General features: G+C 39.3%; 1 protein-coding gene across 3 annotated transcripts in view; it reads left to right on the top strand.

The window, feature by feature from the left end:
• Positions 1 to 24177, top strand: part of HERC3 (HECT and RLD domain containing E3 ubiquitin protein ligase 3) — a 129042-nt gene that overhangs the window by 13136 nt on the left and 91729 nt on the right. The gene's annotated exons all lie outside the window — the stretch shown is intronic.

Genomic DNA, 24177 nt, shown 5'->3' on the forward strand with positions numbered 1-24177 from the left:
TAATGCTGAGAATTATGACAGTTTTTAATCAGGTAATCCTCACACAATCACTATCAGAAGCTTTACTTCCTGGTTACCTACATTGATTCCTTTGTTTCTGCAACATGCTTTTATTATATGTTTTGTGCTAAGCAATGTGATTGGTGTTAAGAGTGGAGGGATGAATGAGATATGGTGATGATGTGACTGCAGTGATCCCCATGGCAAATGCTGTCATGTAAGTCTGTGTTATGTAAGTTGAAGAATACACCAGAGGTGTAGGGGAGGGGAGATTGGTTCTGCCTTTGGATGTTGAGTAGAACTTTGGTGTGTGTGTGTGTGTGTGTGTGCATGCATGTGCACTTGGGTGTATGAATGAATGTGGCAGCATCACTCAGGTTATTGCACACCTGATACCCAGTGATGTGGATATAAAGGTGCAATACTTGTTCAGGGCGTGTTGAGTAGTGTGGTGAGACTGGTAAGAGTGGGTAATAGATGAGGATAAGCTGGAAAGGTAGGGGGCTAATTCGTTTCCTTAAATTTCAGTGCTTTTAATTGATTTGTAACAGGTGCTGCACGTATTTTAAATTTGTTGATTTTATTTTTTTCCTCCTATTTTTAAATTTTTTTTTGACACAGAATCAGGCTGGAGTGCAGTGGTACCATCTTGAGTCACTGCAACCTCCGCCTCCTGGGCTGCAGATATCCTCCCATTCTCAGTCTCCTGATTAGCTAGAACTAAAGGCATGTGCCAACACACCTGCTAATTTAAAAATTTTTGTTTTAGTAGGGATGGAGTGTTTGCCATGTTGTCCAGGCTGCTCTCAAACTCTTGAGCTCAAGCAGTCTGCCTGCCTTGGCCTCCCAAAGTGCTGGAATTATAGATGTGAGCCACCATTCCTGGCCCTATTTTTACTTTTAAAGAATCTAAGTATGACTTTCAGCATATGTGTAGCATGGATTTATAAGAGTCTCTTAGTAGTGATGATGTGTAAATGAGTCTTCTTTTGGTGAGAAATTTTAAGGTAGCGTCTTGAATTGTGACCACATATTTGTCACACTAGCATAGGTGTTTGCTCCTTTTTCTGTTACCTGCCACCCTTTTCATTCAATACAGATCATTCCAGACACTGAAGCTTCATTAAAGAATAACCTTGCAGTTTTTTCGAGATGATTTTACCCTTTCATTTGGCATCAATATGAATTGAATTTTTTCTGTGACACTGTCTTCCTCTTCTCTCATATTTATTATTCCCTTCTATAGTAAGTGACAGTGTTCCATAGTTTCCCTGCCCAAATGTCAGTGTAAATTTATAATCGTTAATTTTTGTGTTGCAAAATTAAAATTAAAATTGGAAAGAGGGCTGTGGGGCTTAGGCACAGTTGTGAAGGATGTGAACTGTGGTTGATGGGCTTCCACTTCCTCATTCTTTGCCATCAGGTTCCTTCAGGAAGCCTGCTATGAGACATACACCAGGCCTGCTCATCTGGGGGCAGTGCCCCATGTTCTAGCCAGGGGTTTCTTAACCTGTGGACCCTGAAATCTTGGGATTTCAAGGAAGGGGTTTGTAGAGTCATCTACAGACGAACACCCTTCCATGTACAGTGCACTCAATACTGTAGGTTTTCAGATGATTCTGTTGTTTACTAAAAGGAAAATTCAGTTGAAAATGCCACTAATTCAGAAATTAGTAAATCCTATTTATTATGTATTTTACCAATTAATAGAATACAAAGGTATCATATACAAATACCATGGAGGGGGCAGGAAGAAGCTTGACTTTTACAAATGGTCTTCATACTGGCACAGATTAAAAACCAAGTCTTCTTTCTTTTCCTCCTGTTAAAACTCACTGGTATCTCATATTAAGCTCCTAAATGTGTCCTCTCTTTCCCTAGGCTAGAGCCAGCGTCTAACAAGTAATGCATTCAGAGGGAGCCCAACAGTATGCTCTTTCCTGTGGGAATGTCTACATTCAGCCAGGGTTTAGGAACTTCACTCCAGCGATCTTTGAAGGACTTGTACCACCCTAGCCAGCCTTTGAAGGGAGTATTTTGGGAACTGGGAAGAGATCTTTCTAGTCCTCCCATAGAGACAGCAAGATTATGGTGAAGTTTGAAATCAGATAAAACTAATGGAGGCATTACATCTGTAATCTAAAATGGGGATTATAGTCTGGGCGTGGTGGCACACACCTGTAATCCCATCATTTTAGGAGGCCAAGGCCAGAGGATTGCTTGCCAAGGAGTTGGGGACCAGTCTGGGCAACACAGAGATAAGAAAAAAAAAAAAATTAACTGGGCATGGTGGCGTGTACCTGTTGTTCCTGCTACTTGGGAGGTTGAGGTTGGAAGGTCGCTTGAGCCCTGGAGACTGAAACTGCGGTGAACTGTGATTGCATAACTGCACTCCAGCCTGGGCAACAGAGAAAGACTCTGTCTCAAAATAAAACAAAAAACAACAATAACAAAAAACCCCAAAATAAATAAATAAGTAAAAATGGGGATTATAATACTCTTTCATAGGTAGAGTAATCTGTGTAAATATTGAATGCAGTGTCTGGCAGTTTTATGTCACACCTCAGAAATTACACTACCATGCAGTTTTACCATCCCGTGTAAAGGCTGATACTGTCTCTGGAGATACAGGGAAAGAAGCCTAAGCTGGGAGTTTGAGAACTGGGATCTAGTTTTTTTATCTACCAGGAAATAGTTGTGTGGCCCTGGGCAAGTTTCTTCCTATTTCTGAGTCACAGTTCCCTTTCCTGTAAAAGGAGTAGGCTTCCTCTTCTAATCTGATAGTTCTTGATGAAGTGGATTCACATGATAAAGAAGACACCACACAACTGCTAGGAGTGTTACAGACAGAAATATATTTCAGGAAAGGGGTTCTGATCCAGACCCAAAGAGAGGGTTCTTGGATCTCTCAAGAAAGAATTCAGGGCGAATCCGCAGTACAAAATGAAAGCAAGTTTATTAAGAAAGTAAAGGAATAAAAGAATGGCTACTCCATAGACGGAGCCCTGAGGGCTGCTGATTGTGCATTTTTATGGTTATTTCTTGATGATATGCTAAACAAGGTGTGGATTATTCACGCTTCCCCTTTTTAGACCATATAGGGTAACTTCCTGACGTTGCCATGACATTTGTAAACTGTCATGCGCTGATGGGAGTGTAGCAATGAGGACAACCAGAGCTCACTCTTGTGGCCATTTTGGTTTTAGTGGGTTTTTGGCCGGCTCCTCTACTGTAACCTGTTTTATTAGGAGGTCTTTATGACCTGTATTTTGTGCTGACCTCCTATCTCATCCTGTGACTTGGAATGCCTTACCTGGGCCAGATGCAGTGGCTCACGCCTGTAATCCCCACACTTTGGGAGGCCAAGCCGGGTGGATCACGAGGTCAGGAGTCCGAGACCAGCCTGACCAACATGGTGAAACCCATCTCTACTGAAAATACAAAAATTAGCTGGGCATGGTGGCGCGTGCCTGTAATCCTAGTTACTCAGGAGGCTGAGGGAGGAGAATCGCTTGAACCCGGGAGGCAGAGGTTGCAGTGAGCTGAGGTCACACCACTGTACTCCATCCTGGGGGACAGAGCGAAATTCCATCTCAAAAAAAAAAAAAAAAAAGAATGCCTTACCCATCTGAGAATACAGCCTAGTAGGTTTCAGCCTCATTTTACCCAGCTCCTGTTTAAGATGGAGTTGCTCTGGTTCATATGCCCCGACAGTAGTCGGTGATGGCCACCCTCTTTCCACCCTCCTTATCTGTCTTCTCTGTGGCTTGGTCTTCTATCAGGCAGCCTCACTGCAGTCAGGTGCTCAGATATGCCTCACTGCACACTTTGGCCTTGGAACCTGGGTGAGAGGGTTCACCCTGGGGTAGCAGGTGGGAAAGGAAGCAAAAACCTCACAGAACAATGATAGCAAAGATCTGTAGAAGGCATCATAATGAATACATCTGAGTGCAACTAGACATTTCTCCAGCACAGCCTCCTGATGCAGCTCCAGGGAGCTAATGGTAGGTGTTGCTGGGCCTTTGGATGTGAGTGAGCTCTGGCAAAGCAGCTGCTCTGCGTCTGTCTGCATACTGGGTCAGCTGGCCCTCAGTCATCCTGCAGACGCCCTCCCCAGCAGGGCTGAGTGACTGCAAGAAACCCAAGCTAGAGGTGTGCCAAGAAGGCGTTGGGATTCAGCCTCAGAATCCAGCCCATGCTTGTGATCTAAATTTGGAATAAGGCAGACTCTAGTGTAAATTACAAGAGATTCCAGAAATTTCTGTTGTTGGTTAAGCTTGTCTGTTAATTATAAACTCCATAGCAGCTTGGAATAGTGCCTCTTTGAATGGAAAGATTATGTGGGTGGGTGCCTCCCTCTCTTCATTTAACTTTTTCATTGGTAGGTGTGTTCTAAATACGGATACGATTTGGGTTGGTTTTTAATGAGTGGGAAGAAGAGAATGAACTTGTTTTCTGTGTTTGCTTATTGAGAACCATGACCTGGAGAGCTGCTAGACATGGAAGGGAAGTCCATGGCAGGCTTACTTTGTTAGAGATATCTGTTGGTCTTGGCCCACAGGAATGCTACCCCCAAGTAGCTTCTGTGGTATTTGGGGAGGGAGCATGATGGAAGGCCCCTTCCTTAAAAGATAATTTTTTGGGGGGACTCTGGGCAGGTCTGTGATTTCAACCTGGCCCAGATCAAGTTGCCCAGATCAGTTGACTTTGAAATATGAACGATTTTAAAAAGTGAGTGTATGACTGTTCCCTCTAAGGCTTTGAACGTGTGAAGAAGTGAGTTGAAGGAGTTAATTCCATGGTGGCCTACCTCCAAGGGGCTTACAGAGTTTTGAACCCAAGTGGCAAACTTAAGTTTCTTTTTCTTGCTTTGCAGCACTGACTGTGAATGGAGTAATGCCTGTCCATCAACACTTTACCCTGCTGATTGGACTTGTTAATGTTTCTAGTCCTAGCAGGGTGTCCACCAGCATGGGTGTGGTCATCTAGCACTAGTCTGGAGGAGGATTTATTTCATTGCCTTGAAACTTCATTTCCTGTTAAAATGCAAACAACCCTGGGAGCCACATATTCTGACCTTGCTGAGGGGAAGGAAAGTTGAAAGAAGGTAGTGGTGTAGGAGATGCACCTGGACAAGTCTTCTAATGTGTGCCTTGATTCTGTCCTGCTAGTCATCGTATGCCATATTATACACTCTGTCTCTAAGTGGTTCAGCTGCAAGGCACATCAATTCATTTTTTTGGGGATGCATTCTGTAGATATGCCAGAGCAGTGATATAAAGCACTTCTCAGTGATTCTAAGGGTTTTGGAGATCCTTTTCTTCCTTCTTGAGAATATGTAACAGTTAACTATTGCTGTTGCTGACCCTGAGACTACTGTGGTTTATTTGTACTCTCATTTCTCTACTTCTCACATTAGTAATACCCTTATGTGACCAACTGTGTGTGTGTGTGTGTATGTGGTAAGAAGGAGGCATTTCAAAGACACATCAAATTCTGAAACTCCTGGTAATTCAGGCCCCAGATATTTTCCCAGTGTGTCAGGCAGCACACAGGGTTCTAGCTTAGGTGTGTCCATGACTCATTTGTGATTTGGCCAAGGGCAAAGAGGCCTGTGATTCCCAGAAGCATTTTTCAGGTGCAGTTTATTAAGCCCCATCTAAACTCAATGTCCAACTTTAAAAAAAAGTATTGGATTATAAGTCTTTTGCACATTCCTCTCTCACATGACTTTTCTCTCCTTCATTCTCACCTTTATTCTGACATATAACTCATCCCTCCCCCACAAAGCAGACAGAATTTTTGTGATTGGAGGCATCATAGGGTTATTACTAATTTCCTTATGGTTTTTGTCCATGAATTTATTTTGTAATTTTCTAAGACATAAAGTTACAGGGCTGGCATTTTAGGAAGTCTTATGTGCCTTCCCCCACTTTTTTTCTTTTTTTTGAATAAAGCAAGCAAACAAAACATGAGCTTTTTTTCCCCTGAGTATTATTTTTTACAAATAAAGTGACTAAGTGGACATTAAGTAAATCTTGAGCTCTTTTATTAAACTAGAGACTGGTTGTCCATAGAAAAAAATTCAATAAATACCTTAATTTACCGTGCCTCTGATATTCCTACCCAGCCACATTGTAAACAGTACTCTTCAGCTAAATGAATAGTTCCCCTTTCCTCACACATACTCTGATTTCTAATATTGGGATTTTAGGGTAAGCTAATCTCTGTGTTTATTAGGGATATCGGAACTTACCTAAGTGTCTTCTAATCTCATTCCCTATCTTGAATAGACAAGAACCGTGGTAGGGGCAGTTATTTAGTGTAATCTAATTTGACTCTGCTAAATTGTACAATTCTCTGTAGACATACCAGGAAATCTTCTTATTTATAAGCCCAAGGGTAACAATTTATAAGCAAACTCTAACATTTCTGTGCAACTCTATTTGATTCATCTCTATGATTGGTTCCTTTTACTTCCTCCTGAGTTGGTTTCCCTCTTGCAGGTAATTTAATCCAATTCACATTTGCATTTTGTATTCAGTCTAAGCATTTCCATAATGCCTATCACCGTATGTAACAGCTCTCCTGGTGTTTGATAAATGAGATTTATAAAGCAGAAAGTCCAAAAGTTTCAATTCCCAAACTGTGGTTGCTTCTAACCGTGGTAGAAGTAAGGCTTTCAACCAGCTTCTCAGGTTGCTCTCGGGCATCTGAAGGGCGCAATAACACTGTCATGTTAATCAGCTCTTGCTGAAAAGCAAACCAGCTGAACTGAAAGGAAGTGGAAGGGACCCTGTAATGACTTCCTGTTATTGAAGTGCGTGTTTCTATGGGCATAACTGATATAAAAGGCAGAATGTGCCATAGGAAATGTTCAGATCTCAACATTGCCCTTGTTAGGGCCCCATCTATTCCTTATTAGGAATGGCAGGTGGTTCAGGAGGCTGTGCACCCCTTTCTGATTTTGGTGATAATGGTTATAATCAAAACTAGTAGGACATCTTGCCTCTGATAGCTGGGTAGATGACTTTCTGGTTCAAAAGTCTAAGGATCAGGAGAAACTGTCATTTAATAATTTTATTCTGGGATAATTAATCGGAGTTTTTTTTTTTCTATCTGTAATACTCAGCCTACATTCTATAAAGCTACTTGAGTGTTTTAGAAAACGTATACTTATTAACGAGCATACTTGTTAGTGTGAGGTATCTGTGACTTTTAAAAACCTGCAGTATTACTTTTAAGTAAGTAATAAAATGGTTTGCTTCATGAAACAAGAATCTTAGTTAATTTGTTAATTATAAAAGTGGTTAACAATACGTATATAAGCTGTCTTTATCTCTGATGTGCTTAGCATTTTTAAGCTGATTAATCCTCATGATAGCCCTGTAAAGTAGGTCAGTATTATTATCCAAGGTACATGTAAGGGAGAAAAGAAAAGGGAGTTAAGTTTGAGTCTTGCTTGAGTACTGACAGTTTGGGTTTAATAATCCTAGAATTTTGTTCACAGACATTTTTGTAACCTCAGGCTGATTGAGAATGGCTGATAAGATTTTGTTGTCAAACTTGTTTACATTTAATTTCCACTCAGTACTTTTATTAAAGAAACAAAAATGATATAAATGTGCCCACCCAGAAGCTTGTATTCCTTAATTTACTGTTGAAATACGAATATGATCAAGGTACTTTGGTAAAAGGTACTAAGAAACAACTCCCTTTTTACCTTGAAAATCATTAGACTACTATTTGTCAGCTGCCTTTTTAAGCTCGTTTGAGCACCAAATAAAAAGCACACATGATAATTCATATTTCAGGTTGATGTATTTTATCTTGCTATTTGCCTCTTGTTCTTTTTTTTTTATTATTTTCTTGAATTATTTACTTCTTATTCAGTCACTGATTGAGCAGATATTTACTGAGTGACTAAACTTCTAGATTCCTCATTTGTTTTAGATACTCTTAGAACACAACAAATTGATGCAGATCCCACCCTTTGGGCATTTGTAGACTACAGGTGAGAATATAAGATATACCCAAAAGGTTATATCATGCAGTTCAGCAGGTGTCAAGCAGGTGATACAGGTCCTATGTGTGTCAAAATAAGTGTTGTCCTGCAGTGAAGAGATGGACCACCAACAGTACTAAATTCTGACTTCTAACAAATGTCATCTTCTATACCTACACACATTATAAGGTTCACATTTATCTTAAGTTTGTGAGCTTGTTGGAGGAGTGAATTGTAACATTTTGGAGAAGGGGCAGCTTTGGAGATGGTTTCAGGGTTCTAGGGATGTTTAGCGATTTTAGTAAATCCACCCTTTAATTCTGAATTTTTGTGTTACAATAGCAAATTTTTAGTTTGGCAGTTTTGATGATTTCATCTAGCTTGGTGATCTATGATCTTTATAGACCTAGGGTAGGTAGAATGTTGTGGTTTATCAGCCTGAATGGGGTATATCTGGTCAGCTGATATTTTACATCTCTTCAAGGGCTACTGGAATTCTTTGTAAGTCTTTTTGAGTGAATGCCATTTGATAGCATGTAATGATGAAATCTTTGATAACCCTCTAACAGATATATGGTCTCATTTCCTTGTAGACTTGCAGTCATTTTTTTACTCATTATTAAAATATGCATTGAAATTTCTATTATAATTATTAATTGACTTGGAACAACTGAAATCATGATTGTGAATAATTTTAATTTAGAGTGTTAGCTAATTATGGAGGCAGTATAATGAATAAGAGCATGGACTAGCTGTGTGACTTAGAGAAAGTTGCTTAAACTCTACATGTCTCAGTTTCCTTAGTTGTAAATGTGGATAATATCATCTACCTATTAGGGTTGTGAAGATTTAATACATTGCATATCAGGTACTTGGAATAATGCTTGGCTTATAGTAAACAAACTCAGTTAGGACTAGCTATTATCATTTATTTTTATTTTTAATTTGAAAAAATAATTGCTTATCTCTATTTCATTCTAATTTTAGTGTATATGCTGCTGAAGCAGGCACTAGCTATTATCATTATTTGTAGTAGCAGTGGTAGTTATTTGTGTTAACACTTTTCATTGCAATTATTTTGATCCTGCTATTCCAGCATATTAACAAATTAATAAATTCATTACAAATACATACAGTTTATAGATGTATACAAACATATACATCTATACATCTGTAAATTGTGTTGATCACTTTTATAGATTCCCTTAATACTACAGGATCTGATGAATGATACGGACATTCAGCTGAGGCAGATGTTATAAGTTAGGGTTGTTAAGGGAAAGTTTTATATTATGTTCATTTTTATTTTAAGTTTTTTTTTTTTTTTTTTTGAGACGGAGTCTCGCTCTGTTGCCTAGGCTGGAGTGCAGTGGCCGGATCTCAGCTCACTGCAAGCTCCGCCTCCCGGGTTTACGCCATTCTCCCGCCTCAGCCTCCTGAGTAGCTGGGACTACAGGCGGCCACCACCTCGCCCGGCTAGTTTTTTGTAATTTTTTGTAGAGACGGGGTTTCACCGTGTTAGCCAGGATGGTCTCGATCTCCTGACCTCGTGATCCGCCCGTCTCGGCCTCCCAAAGTGCTGGGATTACAGGCATGAGCCACTGCGCCCGGCCTTATTTTAAGTTTTAAAGGATAAGTCTATTTTCTTTATTTTCAATTTTTGTAGTTCTTTATTGTTCCCATGAAAAGTACCTTCATATGTTGGGTACACTGTAAAACTGATTATATACATATGGACATGCATACATGCATCTTCTTTCTATGCAACTGTTACCATTACTTCCAGCATTCTCATCCAAAATGGCAAGGATAAGGGAATCAAATTAGGTCACTGTGGACACTGTGGTACAACAGGGACTACTTTGTGGTGCTCCTGAAAGTCTTGTAGTGGTTTGGCAACAGTTACCTGGGTAGTATGATCTTGCCATAGGCTTAGTGAATAGAGTGCAATCCACTGGCTCCTAGCCCAGCTGAAATCTTTGGGCAGTTACTTCAGACTTCCAGTTAGCTGTGATGGGGGTGAATCTTTGGACGGAGATAGAAATGGCCTGAAAGAATGCAAGTGATTTTCCCTTCTGCATCCCGCAGTTGCCTAAGAAGAGATCATTCTGGAGTCTAAACCTACCTACATCACGACCTCTGTTTTTTTTTTTTTTTTTTTGTGATACTGTATCAGTCCCTATGCTTTCAGTTTCAAGTAACAACAGAGTGCTAAGCTGTGTCATGAACAATAAGTAAAATTTATCATCTCACATGAGAAGAGGTATTTCTATAGGCTAAGTCAGTAGCACAGTTGCCCCATGTGTTTCGATCTTTCTGTTCTGGAGTGCAATTTTGTAGTGATGTAGAGATTTATTCTTCCTGCCAAATCTCTGGCCCACTGGTGTGGGTGTAAGATTTTTCTGGGCCTCATTTAAAGCCTGCATATATTCCCCAAGTGCTTTACCAGCCAAGGTCAGCCTTGACACTATGCCATGTTTTTTTGGGTGCCAGAATTGGCCTGTTATGTTGAAAGTGTTATTTTCTCTCATGATATTTTTCTCCTTTAATACTCTTCACTATTGAAATGCCTATAGGCCCAGCATCCCAGGAGTTTGAGGCCGGCCTGTGCAATGTAGTGAGACCCTGTCTCCAAAAAAAAAAATTGAGGACTTTCCCCACAACAGCATCTTAGCCTGTTGGCTCTTTTTGGGAGTTGTTCATATTGCTAGAAAGAGGGTTATAAGGCTCTATCTCATTTTCTTCTTTTCAAAGTCATACTAATAAGAGCTTGTAGAGAGCCCTTAACAACAACAAAAACAAACAAACAACAAAGAACAAAAAAAACCCCCAACATTTTCCACCTCAAATAGATTTGTGATTAATCAGTTTATCACATTAAAGGAGTCTTTCATTTATTGGTTTGGAATTGGCCTCATGCTATATGAACTGTGCTGATCATGATGAAATTAAGTAGATTGTACTGATTGAGACAGCAAGTTCCATATCCTGCATATACACAGAGGCTGTCTGGGTACAAAGCCAAAATAGGGAGGCTGGGCACGGTGGCTCACACCTGTAAGCCCAACACGTTGGGAGGCTGAGGTGGGTGGATCACAAGGTCAGGAGATTGAGACCATCCTGGCTAACACGGTGAAACCCCATCTGTACTAAAGATACAAAAAATTAGCCGGGCGTGGTGGTAGGCACCTGTAATCCAAGCTACTTGGGGTTGAGGCAGGAGAGCGAAGTGAACCTGGGAGGCAGAGCTTGCAGTGAGCCAAGGTCGCACCACTGCACTCCAGCCTAGGCGACAGAGCGAGACTCCATCTGGAAAAAAAAAAAAAGAAAAAAAATTAGGGAGCACAACAAAGTGAGGACCATTATGCCCTTAGGCAGCAAGTCCCCTGGTTTCCCTCAAGGAATTAGAGGCAGCAGGCAGGTAGTGGATGCTGGGTCTCCTCCAGGACCAGCTGGAAGCAAGGATGTTGAGAAAAAGCTGGAGAGAAAGGAACGATAGGAAAATGGAGATAACAATTGTGCTGAGCTCACCAGGAAGGACAAATTACATTCTCCTTTCCCTTCAGATGAGGAAAGAAGGCTGAACTAATTATGGAATGTTTTTTATTTTCTTGGAGGTGCTATGTAATAGGGATACATTAAACCAGGTTAGCCATGAATGAGAAACTGGAAGTTTATTACAATGTCTTTATGAGTGCCAGTCTGTGCTTTATTCATCTTTCTGTTCTTCGTGACTCCCTAAGGGTAGTTTTTAAAGTAGAAAAGCACTGGGGAATGCGTTAGTATTTGCACTGTAGAGCTATTAGTGGCGAATGGGCATATAGTCATTCTAGCTATTAGAGGCTTTCCCATTGATCACAGAGGGTATAATTCAGATTGACTAGCTACCTTTCTCCTTCCTTCTTTATCCTTCTAACTTGTCATAAAGCCTGTGCTATTCTTTCATATAGAGTGGACTCATCTTTGGTCAAGGATTTGTAAGTAGCTGGTTTTTATATTTCTGAGCTGATAAAATGTGAGTAGGAGTGGGAAGGGGTGGGTCAGTGCCTGGTGAAGAAAGAGGGATCTCTCACCCCAAGTCGCTGGACATAGGTTGAGTGGAGGGAAGGTACCAGTACATTCCACCGAAGGTTGGGCATGACCTCTGTACCCACAGAATTCCTTTTCCTCAGCATTTTGTGAACTCAAGAAAAATGAAACTAAGTCTTGTTTCATCTCCTTACTGCCACCCTTTTGTTAAACTACTTTATGAATTACCATTTAACTGCCTTGATTTAGATATTTTGGGTCAGAAAACAACTAACACCATTTTTGAGTTTGTTTAGTTTAAATGAACCATCAGCTTTGGCAGGTCACACCTGTTCCAGCCAAATAGCGGTGTCTGGAGACCTTCTTAGACTGACCTTGTATGTCCAGCCAGGGGAGCTGTAGCGCCTGTGGATGGAATTAACTCATAAAATTGCGTGACAGGAAAGACTGGAGGGAGCCAGAGACTTCAGAATTTATTCATCCTTTTCTGTTTTTAGTTTGTTTGCTCTGTGTTCCTTCCTGTGGCTGGTCATCCTGGCGAGGTAGAGCCACAGGCCAAGAAGAAGCCATGTCTTGAATTCTTTTCATATTTTCTGTTGTTCCCCTTCCCTTAGAGCATTCTTGACTCTGAATTTTATATGTCACTGCTCTGTGTAATTTGTATATTTATATAAAGTACTAGGGCACTTTGACTTATTTTTAGTCAGGCTTTTATGCAGAATTTATTTCTGGTCAAGACTGCATGGCTGCCCAGGTCAGTCAGGCATATGATAACAGGGCATTTCAGTGGGAAATGATGGTTTACTTAATAAATGGTGTTGGTATAAGTGGCTGTTCACCTGGCATACAGAACTAGACTACCTGCCTCTCTCCATATTCTAAAGTAAATTCCAGATGTATGAAAGACATGGATGTAAAAAATAAAACTATAAAAATAATAGGAAAAAACATTAGAGGAATGTGTTTACAACCATGAGGGTCTCAATGTGAGACAGGTGGTCCTGGCCATAAAAGAAATGATTGGCAGGTTTGCATGAAAATTTAAAACTTCCTGTGGCATAAGGCATCCCATAACGAAGCCAAAAGGTGAGTGATAGACTGGGAGAAATAACTGCCACGTATTGCCAGACAAAGATTTCCTATTTCTAATATGCTAGAGTGCCTTTAATTTGATAAGAAAAAGATAAGCAATCCTGTAATAAAATGGACATTTTACAAAGGAGTGCTTGCAAATGGCCAATGAATTTATGCAAGTATGTTCAGGGAAATGGGAATTAAAATGAGATACCACTTTTTAATCATCCATTTGATTGGCAAGAAATTTTTAAAAGAATAACTAACACCTAGTGATCACTCATGTAGGAAAATGGGTTGTGCTGATTGAGCAGGTGTGAGCTGCTACAATCCTGTTGTAATACAGTCAACTGGCTGTTTTTAGTAAAATATAAAATGTTCATACCTTTTGAATGTACAGTTCCATTTTTAGGAAGCTTATGCAAATAAAAATGTTAATATATAGCATAAGGAAATGTTTCTAAGTATGCTTATTGCAGCAATGCTGTTAATGGCAAAATAACGGAAACAGCCTACTCATCCTCTAGGGAATAGACTGAATAAATATAACGGGTCACAAGATAAAGTTTTAAGTAGCATCTTTACACTATTGACTCACAAATTATTTTCAGCCTCAACTACTGAATTTCATACTTGGTATTCACTTAAATTCTCCGCTTGGATATGTAATTTCTACCTTAAACCTAATATATTCAAAGCTGCACTGATTTTTCTCCCTTAAACCTGTTTCTTACCCTGTTTTCTTCATCTCTGTAAATGACCTTTCCATTCTTCAGGCCAAAAACCTTGGAGTCATCCCTGATTTATCTTGTCTTCTTCTCTCACATTCCACGTCCAGTTTTTCTTTTTTTTTTGAGACGGAGTCTCACTTTGTCGCCCAAACTGGAGTGCAGTGGCCGGATCTCAGCTCACTGCAAGCTCCGCCTTTCGAGTTCACGCCATTCTCCTGCCTCAGCCTCCCGAGTAGCTGGGACTACAGGCACCCGCCACCTCGCCCGGCTAGTTTTTTGTATTTTTTAGTAGAGACGGGGTTTCACTAGGTTAGCCAGGATGGTCTCGATCTCCTGACCTCGTGATCCGCCCGTCTCGGCCTCCCAAAGTGCTGGGATTATAGGCTTGAGCCACCGTGCCCGGCACGTCCAGTTTTTCAAGAAAGCCCCTATCTACGTAGGGATCTGTCTTGAGAATGTATATTCAGGATCTGATACCTCTTCCTACCCCTTTTCTTGCCTCTCTGGTCCAAGTTACCATCATATCTCGCCTGGATCATTGCAGTAATTTATAATTGTTGTGCCTGTTTCCTCCCTTAATCCCTCTCTCCACAGAGTAATCATATTATCCCTCTCCCCCAAATCTTGCTTTCTCAGCTCATCTCTTATGGCTCTTCCTTGGCATACTCTGTTCCTCTGGCTTCATTGATCCCTCCTCAGAGTGTTTACCCTGCTATTCTGTAACTTGGGAACTATCTGGGACCTATGTTCCTCTGGTTTCTATATGCCTGATGCCTTTATTCCTTCAGGTCTCTGCTCACATGGCACAAATTTACTACCCTGTGTTTCCTACCCTTCCCAGCACCGTATCCCCCTTCCTTGCTTTGGGCATTTATCCCTATCTGATATTATTCAGTCAATCACAAGCAGTACCTCTCCTACCTCTTTTGTTTGTTTGAGCTCCATGAGAATAAGGGCATTGTTTTGTATCCTCAACACCTAGAACATTGTGTGGCACGTAGTGAGTGCAGCTTTTAGCAAGTTTTTTTTTTTTTTTTGAGTCGGAGTCTCGCTCTGTCACCCAGGCTGGAGTACAGTGAATGGTACAATCTTACCTCACTGCCACCTTCACCTCCTGGGTTCAAGCGATTCTCCTGCCTCAGCCCCCTGAGTATCTGGGATTACAGGTGCCTGCCACCATGCCAGGCTAACTTTTGTACTTTTAGTAGAGACAGGGTTTTGCCATGTTGGCCAGGCTGGTCTCAAACTCCTGACCTCAGGTGATCTACCCATCTTGGCCTCCCAAAGTGCTGGGATTACAGGTGTGAGCCACTGTGCCTGGCCTCAGTAAGTATTTTTTGAATAAATGAATGATTATATTGTGAAACAAAAACTTTCTAATTAAGGAGTATAGAATCTATTTTTTTTTTTGTAACAAATGAAATCAAGCCCAAACTCTGTTTTATAGAATTATTTTCCTTTCCTATGTCTGGTATGTGGAATTTATTTCTAGACTGGATCACACAGTTTTTGCTGTCAGACATTTGCTTGATGGCCTGTAATGATCTGCATGTCTTATATGTGTGAAGCTGAGGAGAAAGAAAGGTCACCCCTAGACATTCTGCCTGTATTATTGCAGCAGGTTTGTCTGATTTGTGAAATTGGTTGGAATTATGCCAGTGGTGCTAGGGACACAAATATGTTGAATATTGACATCCTACAGTGTGTTAGTTCCCTTACCTAAATATGTATAAAGTTTCTTTTATAACCCTAAAACTGTAAGTATTCTGAAATTAGAAGTAATATGACTATATCTGCAGTAGATAATTGTACTTGCATGGCCATGACAGCCTGTGCACGCAAGTTTGGACCCATCCTCCACTCTGAGACATCTTTGTTTTATAATAACAGTTATTGAGATACAATTTGCATACCACATGATTTACCCACTTAACATGTACAATTCAATGGTTTTTAGTATATTCATGGAGTTGTATAATCATCACCACAATCAATTTTAGAACATTTTCATCTCTTCAAAAAGAAACCATCCATACCCATTAGCAGTCACTTACCTTTCCCCTTCAGCACTGGACAACCATTAATCTACTTTCTGTTTCTACAGATTTGCTTATTTTGAACATTTGATGTAAATGAGATGATATGATATGTGGTCTTCTGTGACTGGCTTCTTTAATTTAGGATTTTCCAGGTCCATCCATGTTGTAGCATGTCTCAGTACTTAATTCTTTCTTATTCCCAAATAGTATTCCATTCTGTGGATATACCACATTTTGTTTATACTTTTATCAATTGATAGACATTTGGGTGGTTTTAGGTTTTGGGCTATTATGAACAGTGCTGCTGTGAGCCTTTTTACACAATTTTTTGTGTGGATGCATGTTTTCATTTTTCCTAGGTATATACCTAGGAGTGGGATTGTTGTGTTATATGGTAACTCCGTGTTTAGCCTTTGAAGGAACCTTCAGATTATTCTAAAGTGATTGCACCATTTTAAATTCTCACAAGAAGTGTATGAGGGCCTGAGAGATCTTTTTAAAATGCACATCTGTTTGGCTGGGTATGGTAGCTCACGCCTGTAATCGCAGCACTTTGGGAGGCTGAGGTGGGCGGATCACGAGGTCAGGAGTTCGAGACCATCCTGGCCAACATGGTGAAACCCCGTTTCTACTAAAAGTACAAAAATTAGCTGGGTGTGGTGGCACGCGCCTGTAATCCCAGCTACTTGGGAGGCTGAGGCTGGAGAATTGCTTGAACCTGGAATGTAGAGTTTCTAGTGAGCCGAAGTTGTGTCACTGCACTCCAGCCAGGTGACAGAGCGAGACTCCATCTCAAAAAACAAAAACAAAAACTCATATCTGTTCATAAGAGTGCCTATCTCATAGGGTTATTGTGGGGATTAATGTAGAAAGCAGTCAGTAAGTCCTGGCTGTTATTCTTATTATTGATATAGTGGGTGCTCTTTGTATAAGCTAGTTTCTTATGTAATGATGAAACTTAACATCAGATTCACCTGGGCAACTTCAGATTTCTGGTCGTCCTGAAGTTTTCTGATGCACGTGGCTAGGTTGGACTCAAATCAGTCATGTTTGTTCAGAAAAAGTTTCGCAAGGGATTCTGATGCTCATTTTTTGTTGTGAATCACTGCTTCAAAGACTCCACTCTGGGCGTTGCCTCTAGGAAGCCGTCTTTGGGCCCACTTAGGCTGGTTTGATTACTCATCCTCTGTCCTCCCATAATGTGCTATGCACAATTTTGTCACTGGATTTACCTCACTATACTGTAATTTTTAAATCTGTCATCTGTTATAGCCTTTGAGTCACTTTGGATGAATGAGTGAATAGCTCATTATCGCTCAAGGCACATGTTGGATATTACCTCTTTCAAGAAGCCTTTCCTAACTCTCTCTGTCTCCCACTCGCAGTCTGGGTTCGTTGTCTCTCACGTGGGCTACCGTTCAAGCCTGCAGGTTTCTTTTATTACACTATTGTGATAAATGTTGACCATCAGTACGTATGTCTTGTTTTCGTCGTCAGTCAAGGGAGCTTGGGTGCAGAACCACATGTTATTTATCTTTTCACCCCTAGTATTTATAAATAATCTTGTATATGATAAATCATATATTTTTTGGTGTGCATGTGCTTTATTATTTTAAAATCAACTTTATTAAGATAATTTACATGCAGTAGGATTCACCAATTTTAAGTGTACAATTTAATGAGTTTTGATAGTCATTGAATCAGGTAACCACTACCACAATCATGATAGCATTTCCATCACCCCCAAAACTTCTCATTTCCCTTTATAGTCAATTTTATGTCCCCACCAACTGTTTTGTTCCCCCTGCTTTTTGTCACTATAGTTTTGACTTATCTGGAACTTTGTATAAATGGAATCACATACTATGTAGTCTTTTGTGTCTGGCTTCTTAGAATAATGCTCTTGAGATTGATCCACATTGATGCACATGTCAGTAGGTTTTTGTGTTTTATTACTGGGTGGTATTCCCATTTTATGGATAAATTAACCAGTTCATGGACATTTGAGTATTTTCCCCAGTTTTTGGTTGTTTTGAATAAAAGTGTTATGAACATTCAATTACAAGTCTTTGTGTAGACATATGTTTTCATTTTTTCATGAATAAACTCCTAGGAGTGAATTACTGGTTCATTTGGTAAGTGTATGTTCAACTTGATAAGAAACTACCAATAATTGATGAGAGTTCTAGTTGCTCCTCACTATCATTTGGTATTGTCAGTCTTTTAAATTTTAGCCATCCAAGTTGGTATGTAGTGGAATCTCATTGTCATTTTAATATACACTTCCTTAATGACTAACGAACTTGACCAGCTTTTCTTGTGCTTATTTTTGCCATTTGGATATCTTATCTTTTTGCAGAGTATATGTTCAAATATTTGTCCTTTAAAGAAAACCAAATTGCTTGTCTTACAGTGTTCTTTCTATGGTCAGTATACAGATGTTTTATCAGAAAGATGTTTTACAAATATTTCCTTCCAATCAGTGGTTTTCCTTTTCATTTTCTTAGCAGTGCCTTTTGAAGATCAAAAGTTTAATTTTGATGAAATCCAATTTTTACTTTCACAATTTATGCTTTTTGTGTCCTAAGAATTTTACCTAACTCAGTCATAATGATTGTTTTCCTAAGTTTTCTTCTTGAAATTTTATAGTTTAGCTCTTACATTTAGGCCTATGATCCACTTCAAATTAAAATTTTATATGTAGGTGATATAATGGTCAAGATTCATTTTTTTGCATATAGATACCCAATTTTCAGCATCATTATTGAAAAGACTGTATTTCCCCCTGCTCCCTTACATTATCCTGGAACCTATGGAAGACAGGTGGCTGTGTGTGCTTGTCTTTTTGTGGACCCTGTATTCTGTTCATCTACATGTCTTTCCTTAGTATTACACTGTGTCAATTACTGTAGCTTTATAGTAAATCTTGGAAGTATGTAGTTGCAGATAGTATAAATTCTACACCTTTGTTTTTTTTTTTTTTTTTTTCAGAATTCATTTTGGCCATTCCTGGTCTTTTGATTTTGCATATAAGTGTATGAACAGCTTTTCAATTTTGGAAGAAAAGCTACTGGGATTTTCATTAGGATTGCACTAAATCTGTAGATCAATTTGGGGAGAATTTACATTTTGACAATGTTGAATCTTTTGATTCATGAACACGGTGTGTCTCTCTCTATATTTTAGGTCTTTAATTTTTCTCAGCAACATTTTTTACTTCTCAGAATACGGGTCTTACACATATTTCATTTTTAAATATTTCATATTTTTATGTTATACATGGTATTTTTAAACAATATTGTTTCTAGTATTTGTTAGTATTAAAAATATGGTTGATTTCTGTATATTGATCTTGAATTACTTTGTTAAACTCTCTTATTAGCTCTAGTTGCTTTTTTTCTGTATAGTCTTAGGATTTTCATAATGTCTATAAATCAAGCCGTGTGCCTATTATTTCATTTTCTTGCCTTATTTCACTTGGCTTATTTCACTCACTTGCCTTATTTTACTGGTATAGTAGTGAATAGAAGTGGCAAAAGTGTACATCCTCACCTTGTTCCTGATGAATGTGAAGCATTCATCTTTTACCGTTAAGTGTAATGTTAAAACAGTAGGGTTTTCATGGGTGTCCTTTATCAAGTTGAGGAAGTTTCCTGATATTTAGTGATTTTTTTAAAATAAAAAATTTGTGTTTTTTTTTTCAAATTTTATTTCCAAACCTTTTCTGTGATTGTGTGGCTTTTTATTTTCAGTCTCTTAAGATGGTAAATTGCATTGATTATGTTTGAGCATTAAGCTAACCTGTCATTCCTGGAATAAATCTCACTTGGTAATTTTTATATATTACTGTTTTTGATTTCTTAAATTTTGACAAGGATTTGTGCATCTCTGTTCATGAGGCTTATTGGTTTTCTTGTAATGTCTTCAGTTTTATTATTAGGGTAATGCTGGCCTCATGAAATGAGGTGAGAAGTGTTCCTGATGTTTTCTAGAATAGTTTGTTTATGTTAATTTATATTCTTTCTTTTTTTTCCTTTTCCTTCTTTTTCTTTCTTTCTTTTTTTTGAGACAAGAGCTCTCAAAAGTCCAAGGCTGGTCTTGAACTCCTGGGATCCAGCGATCCTCCCACCCCAACCTTCCAAGAAACTGGGACTACAGGTGTGCACCACCGTGCCTGGCTCCATGTTTTTATTACTTATAGACTTATTATAGATTATTATTTCTTCCTTAAATGGCTGGTAGAATCATTGTTGAAGCCATCTGGCCCTAGAGCTTTCTTTGTGGGGATATTTTATTTTACTTTATTATTTGTGTTTTCAGCTTTATTGAGGTATAATTGACAAAAATGGTATGTTCAAGGTATATAAGGTGATATTTTGATATACATATACATTGTAAAATCATTCTTTGTGGAGACATTTTATATGATAATTTCAATTTCTTTAAAAGATATAGGACTACTTATCTTTTTTTCCTTAGGTGAGCTTTCTTAGTTCACGTCTTTTGAGGAGTTTGTCCACTTCATCTAAGTTGTCAAATTTGTTGACATAAAAGTGTTATAATATTCCCGTATCCTCTTAGTGTCTGTAAGATCTATTTTTCTGATATATCACTTGTGTCTTCATTTCCTGATTAGCCTGGCTAGAGGTTAATAAATTTTATTAATCTTTTTAAAGAATAAGTTTTTGGTTTCAATGATTTTTCTTATTCTTTCTTTTTGTTTTGTTTGCTGTTTCAGTGATTTTTGCTGTTATTTTAATTATTTTCTTCCATTCACTTTGTGTTTAATTTACTGTATTTTTTCTAGTTTCTTAGTGTGGAAACCTAAATCATTGATTTATAACTTTTCTTTTATTCTAAAAAGCAGTTTATGCTAAAATATCCTTTTAAGTATCATTTTAACTGTATCCTACAAACTTTAATTCCATGTGTTTTTGTTTTTATTTAGTTTAAAATACTTTGTAATAATTCCTGTATGATTTCTTATTTGACACATTGGTTATGAGAAGTACGTAGTTTAATATATAACTGTGTTGCAGTTTTTGCTGCTGTCTTTCGTTTAATTATTTCTAGTTTAATTTTTCTTTCATCAGACTACAGTTAGCCCTCCAGATCCACAAGTTCTGCATCCATGGATTCAAGCAACCACAGATTAAAAATATTTAGGAAAAAAAATTACAACAGTAAAAATAATACAGATTTTAAAAACAATATACTATAGTTATTTGTATAGCATTTACATTATATTAGGTATTATAAGTAATTTAGAGATTATTTGAAGTATATAGGAAGATGTGTGTAGGTTATAGGCAAGTACTGTGACGTTTTATACAAGGAATTTGAGCATGTGTAGATTTTGGTTATCTGTGGGGGGTCCTGGAACCAATCCCCCACAAATACTGAGAGACAAGTGTACATATTTTGTATGATATCAGTCCTCTTAAATTTACTGGCCAGGCGTGATGGCTCACGCCTGTAATCCCAACACTTTGGGAGGCTGAGGTGGGCAGATCACCTGAGATCAGGAGTCTGAGACCAGCATGGCTGACATGGTGAAACCCTGTTTCTACTAAAAATACAAAAAATTAGCCAGGCGTGGTGGCACGCGCCTGTAATCCCAGCTACTTGGGAGGCTGAGGCAGGAGAATCGCTTGAACCTGGGAGGCGGAGGTTGCAGTGAGCCGATATCGTGCCATTGCACTTCAGCTTGGGCAACAAATGCAAAACTCCGTCTCAAAAAATAAAAAACTTACTGAGATTTGTTTTATGGCCCAAAATATGGTCTATCTTAGTGAATGTTCTAAGTGCATCAACAATCAAAAAGAAAGTGCGTTGTGGTGTTCATGGGTGGAGTGTTTTTATAAATGTCAATTAGTTAACGTTGGATGATAGTGTGGTGTTCATGTCTTCCTACCTTACTAATTTTGTATCTGCTTACAAATTGATTTTGTTTTGTAAGCGATTACTGAGCCAGTAGTATTAAAATTTTTGATTAGTATTATCGATTTATTTCTTCTTTTGGCTCTAAGTTTTTGCTACATGAATTTTTAAGCTCTGTAGTTAGGACTTACACATTTAAGGTTGTTAGGTCCTAATGAGTTGATCCTTTTAACATCAAGAAATGTTACTCTTTGTCCCTAGTAATATTCAATGTTTTGAAATCTACCTTACCTGATATGAATAACTTTAGCTTTCTCTTGATTAGTGTTAGCATGGTAATCTTTTTCTCACTTTGTAATTTTTCTGCCTTTTATTTACAGTGGGTTTTTTTTAAAGGCTGCATATAGTTGTGTCTCACAAATGCATCCAATCTGACTCTCTCTTTTCTAATTGGAGTTCTTATATATACATATATTTTTAAGAGAAAAATTGGGAGGGGGCACCCAAGATGGCTGAATAGGAACAGCTTCAGCCTCCAGCTCCCAATGTAAGCGACACAGAAGACGGGCGATTTCTGCATTTCCAACTGAGGTACCAGGTTCGTCTCACTGGGGCGTCGGGCACTCGGTGCAGGACAGTGGTTGCAGCCCAATGAGCGAGAGCCGAAGCAGGGCGAGGCATCGCCTCACCTGGGAAGCACAAGGGGGAAGGGAATTCCTTTTCATAGCCAAGGGAAACTGTGACACACAACGTGGAAAATTGGGTCACTCCCACCCTAATACTGCACTTTACCAAGGGTCTTAGCAAACAGCACACTAGGAGATTATATCCTGTGCCTGGCTTAGAGGGTCCCACTCCCACAGAGACTCCCTCATTGCTAGCACAGCAGTCTGAGATCTAACTGCAAGGTGGCAACGAGGCTGGGGGAGGTGCGCCCGCCATTGCTGTGGCTTAAGTAGGTAAACAAAGCAGCCTGAAAGCTCGAACTGGGTGGAGCCCACTGCAGCTCAAGGAGGCCTCCCTGCCTCTGTAGATTCCACCTCTGGGGACAGGGCATAGCTAAACAAAAAGCAGCAGAAACCTCTGCAGATGTAAATCTCCCTGTCTGACAGCTTTGAAGAGAGTAGTGATTCTCCCAGCACAGAGGTTGAGATCTGAGAACAGACAGACTGCCTGCTCAAGTGGGTCCCTGACCTCTGAGTAGCCTAACTGGGAGACATCCCCCACTAGGTGTAGACTGACACCTCACACAGCCGGGTGCAACTCTCAGATGAAGTTTCCAGAGCAGCAGTCAGACAGCAACACTTACTATTCAGCAATATTCTCTCTTCTGCAGCCTCCACTGCTGATACTTGGACAAACAGGGTCTGGAGTGGACCTCAAGCAAACTCCAACAGACCTGCAGCTGAGGGTCCTGACTGTTAGAAGGAAAACTAACAAACAGAAAGGACATCCACACCAAAACCCCATCTGTACGTCACTATCATCAAAGACCAAAGGTAGATAAAACCACAAAGATGGGGAAAAAGCAGTACAGAAGAGCTGGAAATTCAAAAAATCAGAGCATCTCTCCCCCTCCAAAGGAATGCAGCTCCTCACCAGCAACGAAACAAAGCTGGACAAAGAATGACTTTGACAAGTTGAGAGAAGAAGGCTTCAGTCTATCAGACTTCTCAGAGCTAAAGAAGGAACTACGAACCCAGCGCAAACAAACTAAAAACCTTGAAAAAAGATTTGGCGATTGGATAACTAGAATAACCAATGTAGAGAAGTCCATAAACGACCTGATAGAGATGAAAACCATGACATGAGAACTACGTGACAAATGCACAAACTTCAGTAACCGATTTGATCAACTGGAAGAAAGAATATCAGTGATTGAAGATCAAATGAATGAAATGAAGCAAGAAGAGAAGTTTAGAGAAAAAAGAGTAAAAAGAAATCAACAAAGCCTCCAAGAAATAGGGGATTATGTGAAAAGACCAAATCTACGTCTGATTGGTGTGCCTGAAAGTGATGGGGAGAATGGAATCAAGTTGGAGAACACTCTGCAGGATATTATCCAGGAGAACTTCCCCAACTTAGCAAGGCAGACTAGCATTCAAATTCAGGAAATACAGAGAATGCCACAAAGATACTCCTCGAGAAGAGCAACCCCAAGACACATAATTGTCAGATTCACCAAAGTTGAAATGAAGGAAAAAATGTTAAGGGCAGCCAGAGAGAAAGGTTGGGTTACCCACAAAGGGAAGCCCATCAGACTAACAGCAGATGTCTTGGCAGAAACTCTACAAGCCAGAAGAGAGTGGGGGCCAATATTCAACATTCTTAAAGAATTTTCAACTCAGAATTTCATATCCAGCCAAACTAAGTTTCACAAGTGAAGGAGAAATAAAATCCTACAGACGAGCAAATGCTG

The sequence above is a fragment of the Trachypithecus francoisi genome, unplaced genomic scaffold (assembly GCF_009764315.1).
Source record: "Trachypithecus francoisi isolate TF-2019V2 unplaced genomic scaffold, Tfra_2.0 Lachesis_group1, whole genome shotgun sequence".
In the NCBI taxonomy this organism is placed as follows: domain Eukaryota; kingdom Metazoa; phylum Chordata; class Mammalia; order Primates; family Cercopithecidae; genus Trachypithecus; species Trachypithecus francoisi.